This window comes from Ranitomeya imitator, chromosome 2, assembly GCF_032444005.1.
Source record: "Ranitomeya imitator isolate aRanImi1 chromosome 2, aRanImi1.pri, whole genome shotgun sequence".
NCBI lineage: Eukaryota > Metazoa > Chordata > Amphibia > Anura > Dendrobatidae > Ranitomeya > Ranitomeya imitator.
In genome coordinates this window covers 602369943-602382137 of record NC_091283.1, presented here as the reverse complement: position 1 = coordinate 602382137, position 12195 = coordinate 602369943, and positions in this window count along the sequence as shown.

The window sequence follows — 12195 nt, the reverse complement described above, 5'->3', positions numbered from 1 at the left end:
TTGATTGTGGTGGTGAAAATCCTTTAATTCAGAAAGATAAATTTCTGAATAATCACTACAGATTTATTATCACTGACCTGTCTAGTGTATAATTTTGGATATTTAGTTTCAGTTTGAAAATCATTCTCGTTTTTAACAAACTTTTCAGTCAAATGCTATCTCATCAATGTTTTAAAAGTTTACAAGTTGGAAGATTAGTTTCTGAATAATAACTAGCAGATTCATTATCTCTGACCTGTCTAGTGCATAATTTTTTATATTTAGTTCAAGTTTGAAAATCATTCTTGTCTTTAACAAACTTTTTATGCAAATGCTATCTCAATTTTTTTTTTAAGTTTCCAAATTGCTCTGCAATTTAGTTCCAAGTTCAAGAAGCTCAGGATGGGTGGCAAAGGATTTAATTATCTCAATTTTCAATCTCAAAAAAATCCTTCTCATAATATAACAGATATTTAATCATATAAAATATATTTTTAGTAAAAGAAAGATAAGTGAAACTGGTGTAAGATTTGTGGCATAAGGTTCACCACAATTCATGAAATAGATGAGCGGGTGCCACCATGCCCTGTGCCATACCATCTACATCCAGCTTCAGGTGAAGCTGGCACAAAAAATTCAAAAGCCAGAAAATTATTGCACAGCATTGCGTTATGCAAAAATGTTGTGATTTTTCAAAATGTTTAATACCAGCAAGTAAACACTTTGATGAAGAGGGGTTATAGTCTTCCATATATCATTTATCAGAAAACACATGGAATCATATGTATTGTTTTTGTCACCTGTAAGGGAATCGGTGGAGTGTAGAGTCATGGAAATGATTAATCCTGGAGTTATTCCATATGAAAAGAAGATGTCTTGTCTTTACCTCTATGTCAGTACATCAGTCTGTCTAATGGTCATTTTATACCTATACATGATGGACCCGTAGAAGCGCTCTGGTGTAGCGCAAAACGGCCATCGTCTCGTCTGCCGCACTCTCATCTGTAACCCTCTTTTCCCCCGTGCCGTGAAGAATGTACCGTTTGGTGTTGCAATAAAGGACACTTGAAACTGCATCTTGGTGAGTGCATCTACGTTGCTTGTATTGCTGGATTTCTCTTGGACTTTTTTCACGCAGATAGCACCTCCATTTCTCTCTCAGACTGCCGTACACATTATTTATGTGCTACTTTTTTTCTCTGAATTGAGGGCTGTGCTGCTCTTTTTCTTCTTTTTGTGCTCCATACCTATACATGTAACCACACCAAGGGGGTACTCTCTACTTCTACAGAAATTAGGGCAGAATAATCATCATAGAGAGGGATTTGTAAGTGCATTGAGACTATGGACCTTTGTCACAGATCATTTGATTATTAACTATTTGAAAGCATTTGTGATATGTACATTTACCATTCTTTAGTGATATAATACTACAAGACATGATTACTAAATGACTAAGTTGGAACATTGACTCAGATTTGCATTCCGACAGCAATATTTGTAGTAGGGAAGAAAAGTGTCTGCCCTTAAATAAAGTGACTAACATAGGTTTTTCATCTTCCTTGGTCAATACTTTTGGCTATATGGATCAGAACTATTCGAAGTCACACAAATTGGTTGGCACACTATTTTTTTTAAATAGATTTTGATTGAGGAGTATTCCTCCCCATTCTAACATACTTCAAAATGCGTCCCCCATACTGGAGTCCACATGAGCTATATAGAAATCTAAAAGCATAATAAAAGCACCTTGCACTGTTCTTCTTCCATTAATTTTTATTTGTCAATATAGTTTATACATAGGTTACAAGCCCATGATGGTGTATCTATAGTCTCAGAAATATTGCTTGTTGTTCCAACTTATTTATAGTTTAAACACAGAAATAGAAACTCTACCGGAGGCTAGTCTGTATTAACCATACAGTTTGTAGGAAGCGAACTAAAGATTATCCAGCAGTGGTTATCAGAAAAGATCTCTGTGTGTACAACAGGTGAGATATATATAGTATACAGTTTCTCAATGGCTGTCATACCATGAATAATTCATCAGAAATGTAGACACAAAGCAGTATCTGTAGTCAAAGACACACTTGTCAAGGAAACAGAAACATTGTCATGTGGTCCTTATACTGATTCTTCAAGCAGTATACACACGGCCACCATCAGGGCATTACGGCCCTTACAGGCTTATGGGGCCTGATGAGCGGTCCCCCTCTCTTCTGCTCAGAGGGCCCCAGCGGTAGCATTCTGCCAGCTCAGTAACTGCCAGTGCATGCTCAGACGCACAGGCTGTTAGAATTTGTTGCCATGCGGGAGATTCCTCCCACATGGCAACAGTTAACAGCCGCCAGCTAATCACAGGCCGACAACTGACGTCAGTGGGCATGTCGCCGGCGTATGACGTTACTATCATGTGCCGAAACAAAGGTCCGCGCCTCAGATGTTACAAGTAGAGGACAGCGCTGGATCTTGGTCAGGAATGGAGAAACTTAAATTTTTTTTAAAGCTGCACTTTGGGGTGCATTATACCCCTATGAGGCTGCATTATACCCATATGGGGGTGCATTATACTGCTATGGGGCTGCATTATACAGTAGGGTGCATTATAATATGGGGCTGCATTAAACTATGGGGTGCATTATACCCTTATGGGGCTGCATTATACCCCTATGGGGGTGTATTATACACCTGTGGGGTGCATTATACTCCTATGGGGGTGCATTATACCACTATTGGGCTGCATTATACTGCTATGGGGCTGCATTATACTACTATATATGACTGTGGGACTGCATTATACTTTAATGAATGACTATTGGGGCAATTGTTATGGTCTGGTGATTAAGGAGCGACATGCGACTAGCTCTGAGCAGGTGGTAACTATACTGACCGCAGTCCCTAAGCTCAACGCAACACTAGAAGTAGCCGTGGAATGCTCCTAACTCTCCCTAGGCATCTTGTCACAGCCTAAGAGCTAACTACCCCTAAAGATAGAAGCAGGAAAACTATCTTGCCTCAGAGAAAATCCCCAAAGGATAGTTTAGCCCCCCACAAATAATGACTGTGAGAGGAGAAGGAAATGACATACGTAGTATGAAACAAGATTTAGCACAGGAGGCCACTTCTAGCTAGATAGAAATAGTACAGGACAGAACGCTGTGCGGTCAGTAAAAAAAAACTAGAAAAAGTCCACCGCAGAGAAATGCAAAAATCTCCACACCTGACTAAAGGTGTGGAGGGCAAACTCTGCTGCCCAGAGCTTCCAGCTTAGCTGAATAGATCCATACTGATAAGCTGGACAAATGAGCAAAACATAGAAAGTGCTGAACAACAAAGTCCACAACAAGTGAACTGCAAAAGAACAAGCAAGGACTTAGCTTTGCTGAACTGGTCAGAGAGTCAGGAAAATCCAAAGAGCAATAACTCCAGGCTGGAACAATTGACAACTGGCATTGAATGAGGGATAAGGCCAGACTAATATAGCCAAGCCAGAAAGACGATCAGTGAAAACAGCTGCAGAAACTAAATCCAAGAAGCAGCCATACCACTCAAAACCACAGGAGGGAGCCCAAGAGCAGAACTCACAAAAATGCTACTTACAACCACCGGAGGGAGCCCAAGAGCGGAATTCACAACAGGCAATATGGAGAGACATGGGAGCAGTATGGAGAGATATAAGGCAGAATGGGAGGACACATGGGGTCCAGATTATGGGATACTATTACTGTTGGGGCCAGTTAAAGGATATTATTTTTGAGTATACTGTATTCAGTGTGGAGGAGGAGAGGTCCTGTTACTGTGCAGGGTTTCTTTCTTCATCTGTCGTAGTGTAAAGGTTGGGGGGAAATTGGGGAATGTTCTCTAGATAACTTGTGTTATTTTCAGCAGAGACAAGTCCTGGCTGGAAGAAGTGATGGTGGTCTTAACTGGATGAAGAAGAAAAGCAAAGATGAAGGACTTCAACTAGCGACGTCACCGGTGAGTCAGTGTGTTACCTGTACACTGACACTATACTGTATACTATATACAGAGCTCCTGTGTATAATGTCACTAGTGATCGTTGTATTACCTGTAAACTGACACTACATGCAGAGCTTCTGTGTATGTCACTGGTGGTCACTGTATTACCTGTACACTGAGACTGCATATAGAGCTCCTGTATATAATGTCACTGGTGATCACTGTATTACCCGTACACTTACACTATATACAGAGCTCCTATGCATAATGTCACTAGTGATCACTGTATTACCTGTACACTGACACTGCATATAGAGCTCCTGTGTATAATGTCACCACTGATCACTGTATTACCTGCACACAGACACTGTATACTAAGTACTGATCTCCTGTATATAATGGCATTAGCATTGTGTTTTTTTATTACTGACCAGTATTGTAATATTCACTATTTGCTGGTAATATGTGATCTCGTCATGGTGTGGTGGTATTTGTTCCTTGTATGTGCTATTATTCGGTCACTGTGGTGGTAATATGTCATCTGGTCATGGTGTGGTGGTATTTGCTCCTTGTATGTGGTATTATTGGTTACCATGTGGTGGTAATATGTGATTCGGTCATGGAGTGGTGGTATTTGTCCCTTGTATGTGATATTATTGGCCATTGGTTAAAAATTGAAAAATAAATAAAAATATACCTAAAATTGCATTGGATATTTTAACAAATGTTTAATAATTTAGAGTAGAGTAGAACCCGGCAAAAAGAGTTTACCTTGTCGTGGTGGCAGATTAAAAAATCTTTTGGCCAAAACAAAAGCTGCTGGCTATGTATGTGATCTGGCGATGGGAACTGTTAATGTGTGATTGGTAAGAACGTGGTGCAGAAGTGGACTTTTTCCCAAAGAGGGTGATAGGACTGTGGATGGTTTGAGGGGTGGAGGCAATGCTAGGGTAGAACTTGAGTGGAGTGGCCCCATACTGGCCCTGAACATTTTGCCAGTATGGGGCCCCAAAATTCCTAGTGGAGGCCCTGAGTACACATATACAGTGCCTTGCGAAAGTATTCGGCTCTATAGAACATTTCAACCTTTTCCCACATATCATGCTTCAAACATAAAGATATCAAATGCAAATTTTTGGTGAAGAATCAACAACAAGTGGAACACAATTGTGAAGTTGAACAAAATTTATTGGCTAGCTATTTTAAATTTTTGTGGAAATTCAAAAACTGAAAAGTGTGGCGTGCAATATTATTTGGCCCTTTTACTTTCAGTCTAGCAAACTCACTCCAGAAGATCATTGTGGATCTCTGAACGATCCGATGTTGTCCTAAAGGTCTAATGATGATAAATATAATCCACCTGTGTGTAATCAAGTCTCTGTATAAATGCACCTGCTCTGTGATACTCTCAGGGGTCTGTTCGAAGCACAGAGAGCATCATGAAGACCAAGGGACACAACATGCAGGTCCGTGATACTGTTGTGGAGAAGTTTTAAGCCAGATTTGGATACAAAATGATTTCCAAAACTTTAAACATCCCAAGGAGAACTGCGCAAGCGATCAAATTGAAATGGAAGGAGTATCATACCACTGTAAATCTACCAAGACCCGGCCGTCCCTCTAAACTTTCATCTCAAGCAAGGAGAAGACTAATCAGAGATGCAGCCAAGAGGCCCATAATCACTCTGGATGAACTGCAGCAATCTACAGATGAGGTGGGACAGTCTGTCCATAGGACAACCCTCAGTCGTACACTGCACAAATCTGGCCTTTACGGAAGAGTGGCAAGAAGAAAGCCATTTCTCAAAGCTATCCATAAAAAGTGTTGTTTAAAGTTTGCAACAAGCCAACTGGGAAACACACCAAACATGTGGAAGAAGGTGCTCTAGTCAGATGAAACCAAAATCGAACTTTTTGGCAACAATGCCAAAGGATATGTTTGGCGTAAAGGCAACACAGCTCATCACCCTGAACACACCATCCCCACTGTCAAACATGGTGGTGGCAGCATCAGCTGTAATCGCAGCAAAACGCGCAACAAAGTATTAAGTTAAAGGGGCCGAATAATATTGCACGCCCCCTTTTCAGTTTTTGAATTTCCACAAAAATTTAAAATCCATATAACTGTCTAAGGGTCACCTCCGTCTGTCTTTCTGTCATGAATATTCATTGGTTGCGGCCTCTGTCTGTCGTGGAAATCCAAGTCGCTGATTGGTCATGGCAAAACAGCCACGACCAATCAGTGACGGGCACAGTCCAGAAGAAAATGGCCGCTCCTTACTCCCCTACGGTCACCGCTCACACAGGGTTAATGCCGGCGGTAACGGACTGCGTTATGCCGCAGGTAACGCACTCTGTTACCGCTGCTATTAACACTGTGTGTCCCCAACTTTTTACTATTGATGCTGCCTATGCGGCATCAATAGTAAATAAATGTATTGTTAAAAATAATTAAAAAAAAACAAACCTGCTATACTCACCCTCCATTGTCCGACGATCCGCTTACGCCGGCCGCCATCTTCCGTTCCTGGTGATGCATTGCAAAATTATCCAGAAGAATTAGCGGTCTTGCAAGACCGCTAAGTCATCTGGGTAATTTCGCAATGCATCCTGGGAACGGAAGATGGCGGCAGCTGCACACATATCGCCGGAGCTTCGGTGGATCCCAGGGGGTGAGTATATAACTTTTTTATTTTAATTATTTTTTTAACAGTGATATGGTGCCCACACTGCTGTATACTACGTGGGCTGTGTTAGATACTGCGTGGCTGCTATATACTACATAGGCAGTGTGCAATATACTATGTGGCTCTGTGCTGTATGTATACTACATGGCTCTGTGCTGTATTCTACATCGCTGGGCAATATACTACGTGACTGGGCAATATACTACGTGGCTGGGCAATATACTACGTGGCTCTGTGCTGTATACTACGTGACTGGGCAATATACTATGTGGCTGGGCAATATACTACGTGGCTGGGCTATATACTACGTGACTGGGCAATATACTGCGTAGCTGGCCAATATACTACGTGGCTGGGCAAAATACTATGTGTCTGTGCTGTATACTACGTGGCTCTGTGCTGTATACTACGTCGCTGTGCAATATACTACATAGCTGGGCAATATACTACGTGACTGGGCAATGTACTACGTGGTTGGGCAATATACTATGTGGCTGGGCAATATACTAGGTGGCTGGACAATATACTATGTGGACATGCATATTTTAGAATACCCGATGCGTTAGAATCGGGCCACCATCTAGTAACCAATAAATTTCGCTCAACTTCACAATTGTGTTCCACTTGTTGTTGATTCTTCACCAAAAATTTACAGTTGGTATCTTTATGTTTGAAGCATGATATGTGGGAAAAAGTTGAAAAGTTCCAGGGAGCCGAATACTTTCGCAAGGCACTGTATGTGTTGAAAGGTACATACAGTGTTCAATGGTCTTCAGAAGCTGAAAAGAATATTTTCACCAAAACTGGTTCAGAAAATGTATGAAAAGTCATGTAAAAGGACTAATTTACCCAATGACCTGATTATCCTTTGCTGCTTATGACTTTATTAATGGCAGTATATCCATATCTGCTGATTGTGCAACAATAGGTGGTGATTTATGGCAGAGCAGAAATGGAAGAAAATGCAAGCACGCATGATATACTGTATAAACATACAGTGGGTATGGAAAGTTTTCTGACCCCTTTAAATTTTTTACTCATTGTTTCATTGCAGCCATTTGGTAATTTCAAAAAAGTTCTTTTTTTTCTCATTAATGTACACTCTGCACCCCATCTTGACTGGGAAAAACAGAAATGAAGAAATTTTTGCAAATTTATTAAAAAAGAAAAACTGAAATATCACATGGTCATAAGGATTCAGACCCTTTGCTCATATTTAAGTCACATGCTGTCCATTTCCTTGTGATCCTTCTTGAGATGGTTCTCCTCCTTCATTGGAGGCCAGCTGTGTTTAATTAAACTGATAGGACTTGATTTGGAAAGGCACCCACCTGTCTATATAAGACCTGACAGCTCACATAACTTTCTAACAAAAAAATTGGTTCCAAAATTGTGCTAATGTAAAGTAAACATGTGGAAAATGTTATTTATTAACTATTTTGTGTGACATATCTCTGTGATTTAAGGGCATGAAAACTCAAAGTTTACAAATTGCAAAATTTTCTAATTTTCCACAAATGTCCTTTTTTCACAAATAAACGCAAGCCATATCAATGAAATTTTACCACTATCATGAAATACAATATGTCATTAAAAAACTGTCTCAGAATCACCATGATCCTTTGAAGCATTCTAGAGTTATAACCACATAAAATGACAGTGGTCGGATTTGTAAAAATTGGCCTGGTCATTAATGTGCAAACCACCTTCGGGGGTAAAGAGGTTAATGCAGCACTGTTCAGTTAATGCCCTGGGCCTTATAAGAGACCCTACCCTGTGTCTCTCTAGGCTTGAATAATAAGGTTGCTTAGTTGCTAGTTTATGCTAAGGTATTCTATATCTGTTCAATTTTTATCAACTCAGCTTCTTAATTTGACCATGTCTTCTTGTCTGTTGCCTCTCCTCACATCTGATTTGTCTACTGCTAATGATCGAACTTTTAGACACCGCTCCCTGGTTTAGCCTTAAGCCATTTATTAGCAATCCTGTGGTTCCATATCTCTTGATAGCCTTGTTAAAAATTTCAACACAAGGTGCAGTACTTATAAAGTACCAGATAATAGTGCAATGAAATTATGTACAAAAATAAAATGTTCTTACAAGTACAAGCCTCTTTTAATAATACATTTTGTATCTGTTCCTATAACCTATGAGACAGCCTGCCTCTGCCTATCATGTCACAGGTAGCACTGAATGGACATCTCATAATTCTATGTAATTGTTAATTTCATGGTATTTAAAAATTTGCAGTGAGACTTTAAAGCCAACAATAACTATGAACAAAAAATGTAAAAGAGTACACTTCAATGGCAAAATACATGAAATTTTTCTTTTGCATTTTTTAATAGAAAAGGCGCCAAGAAAAAAGGAAGGGAGGTATACAAAGTCATACAGTATGTCAGTACATGAACCAGAAAGAAAAAACATCAAAATTATAAATCTATATAATATATATATATATATATATATATATATATATATATATATATATATATATATATATATAAAAATTAAGGGAACACTAAAATACCACATCCTAGATATCACTGAATGAAATATTTCAGTTGCAAATCTTCTTTATTCATTGCATAGTGGAATGTGTTGAGAACAATAAAACATAAGAATGATCAATGTAAATCAAAAACTGTCCCACTGCCCAACCGGTCATTCTGAAGGATGTTTCAGACAGTAGATTGCTCTCCATGGCATCTACAAACTCTGTCACGTCTGTCACATGAGCTCAGTGTGCACTTGCTTTCATCTGTGAAGAGCATAGGGCGCCAGTGGTGAGTTTACCTATCTTGGTGTTCTGTGGCAAATGAAACAACCAGTCCCATATCAGCTCATGTATAGGACAAAGAAGAGATCCCAATCATAATAATAAAAAATAAATTTTTTATGCCGTCTAAGGAACTCCAGAGTACATCATGATAAAATCATCACCACAAAAAGGGTCAAAGACAAATGTAACAAAGTCCTATGTATAATAGCAACCAATTAGATGGTATACTGTGTTAGAGTTTGCACATAATCATACATGTAAAGACCCCATTGGAAGACAAAAAATCCAAAAAACAATAAATCCTATTCTATACACCCATAAAATGTGGCCAAACAAACAAATTAATCTACCAGTGTAAGATACTAATAGTGTTTAAAATTAATAATTACCAGATGTATCGATGGTGCTCCTGGCGTCCCCTCACCCCGACGCGCATTTTGGATTTTTTGTCTTTCAAAGGGGTCTCTACATGAAGTTATATTTTGTTGTTTAAGGGTTCCCTTTATTTTTTGAGCAGTGTATATATATATATATATATATATATATTGTATATACACACCTATCATTCATTTTAGGAATGAATGTGTGTACTTAAGAATAATGAAGAGTGAAATTGGACCCATATAGAGAAGGAAAAAAAAAGGAAGTACAATATCAATCAAACCTGGTGAGTGAAAGCAACAAAACTTCCAATGGTGTCATCCTATATGTATAGCTGTTTCATCAATGTCGTTATATACAGTAAGAAGAACACAGTAAAACTGGGAGAAACCTGTATGTAGAAAATTTTAAGACAATCATGCAAAATTACTTTTTCTGTATCTTTATATGTGATCAATAAAAGTATATATGTACCTATTTACGTATTTATTAAATGTTTGATATACATACTACATATACATGTCTGATATACATAATACTTATTGCACATATAACTACTCCCTTCATGTAAAATAAGCCCTGGGGGCAGTTATCTACCAGGGCACCATCCTCCCCAGAGCCTGGAAGAGGTCATTTACAAAAAGTGATAAAAGATGATTTCTCAGCAACAAGGCATCTGATATGAGACATACAGGGAGGACTGTTTTCAGCAGTCTATAACCTGCATCCCCATAATAATAGTTTAGATAGTGGAAGTAGTGAAAACACGGCACTCATACAATATAAGATGGGAGGTGCTCAAATAGGGCGTCCAGCCCAAAATTGTCCAAAAATAGAAAAGAACTTGGCACTCAAGTAGTATTGTGGCTTGAAAAAAAAATTGTTTATTGTGCATCCATAAAGCAAAAGGTTTGAATGTTTTCACTCCACATCCAGACCTTCATCAGAACAATTTTACTGGTATAGTAGATATTATCAATCTCCTGCCGTTTGCAGATCCAAAGGTTTTCAGTTGCCATAAATGACAGAAGGGTGCTCTGTGGTAGATTAAAGAAGGAGTCAACGATTCTCAGACATGGGGCGGACAATACTGCTATTGTGCTGTGCTGGCTCCAGAAACAAATTGAAGTATAAGCGCGGGAAAGTCTTGGGCGAACTCTGGCGCCAATCGTCGCTCCGGAAGTGGACCGAAAACGTTCAAACCTTTTGCTTTATGGATGCACAATAAACAATTTGTTTTTTTTCAAGCCACAATACTACTTGTGTGCCAAGTTATTTTCTATTTTTGAATAGTTTAGATAGGTCACAGGTGGTGACAGATTCCCTTTAAAGTTCAGTCTGTTTCCTGAGACAGAAAGGTGTAAACCCCTTTAAGACCTCATACATGTTTTTTCTGCATTAATCTGTGTTTATAGAAAATGTATTTAATTCAAAGGAGATCAGAGGTAGTATAAATCTCAGCATTTTAAAGTTTACTGTTTAATTTAGAATACACAGTAAATTACTAGAAAGAAATGGCCCAATTAACAATTAAACCTTTTAGTAATTAAACCACGTTTCTGGTGTATTTGAATTTTGAACATTCGGTTTTCTTAGAAACTAATTGGCCAATTGCAATTAGATATTTCCTATCTTTGTAATTACTTTGTGACATATAGCATTTAAACTGTCATGATGTGTTCTGCTGATGTTGATTAAAATAATTATGTGTAGAGATTTTTAAACATGTAACATGAGTAATATGTAAAATCATATGCCGAAACTTCAAAGTTAATTACTACATACTATATGAACAATATACATGTCGGATTGAAAGAGCAACGTTTCACTCTTTTTTTTTAATCCAAGTCCTTCTTAACTGTAGAAAAATGTCAGTTTTAATTTGATAGTTTTTCTAATGCCCTTCCCTTTTTTTTATGTATACTTTTATATTATTGGAGTATATCAACATGGGATACTATAGATATTATATACTGAGCCCTAATCTAGAACTTAAGGGGTTGTCCAGTATGAAAAAAAGCATGGAGTCACTCCAAATCAATCTAAGCCAAAACGGGACAGTGTGAAATGCTCACACTGTCATGATTCCCATATAGACTCCGAGCAAGTGGGCGGTCACATGTTGACTAAACTCAACCGGCTTCTCGCTATAGAAGAGAATTGAGAGGAGTGGGAAGAAGCTAGTCCGTATTTTAACACAAGAATCTAAATCGCATGCAAGTGGTTGTGTGACCGCCCACTCCCTTGCAGCATATATTAGAATCTTGACAATGTGCGTATCACGCAGTTATGGTTCAACTTTTCATTTCAGACCAGAGAATCCTTTTAAACGTAATATGCCACCTAATTCATGCTGTCCAAACCACAATTACAGATATCTACAGTATGTATTTCTGTGAAATACTG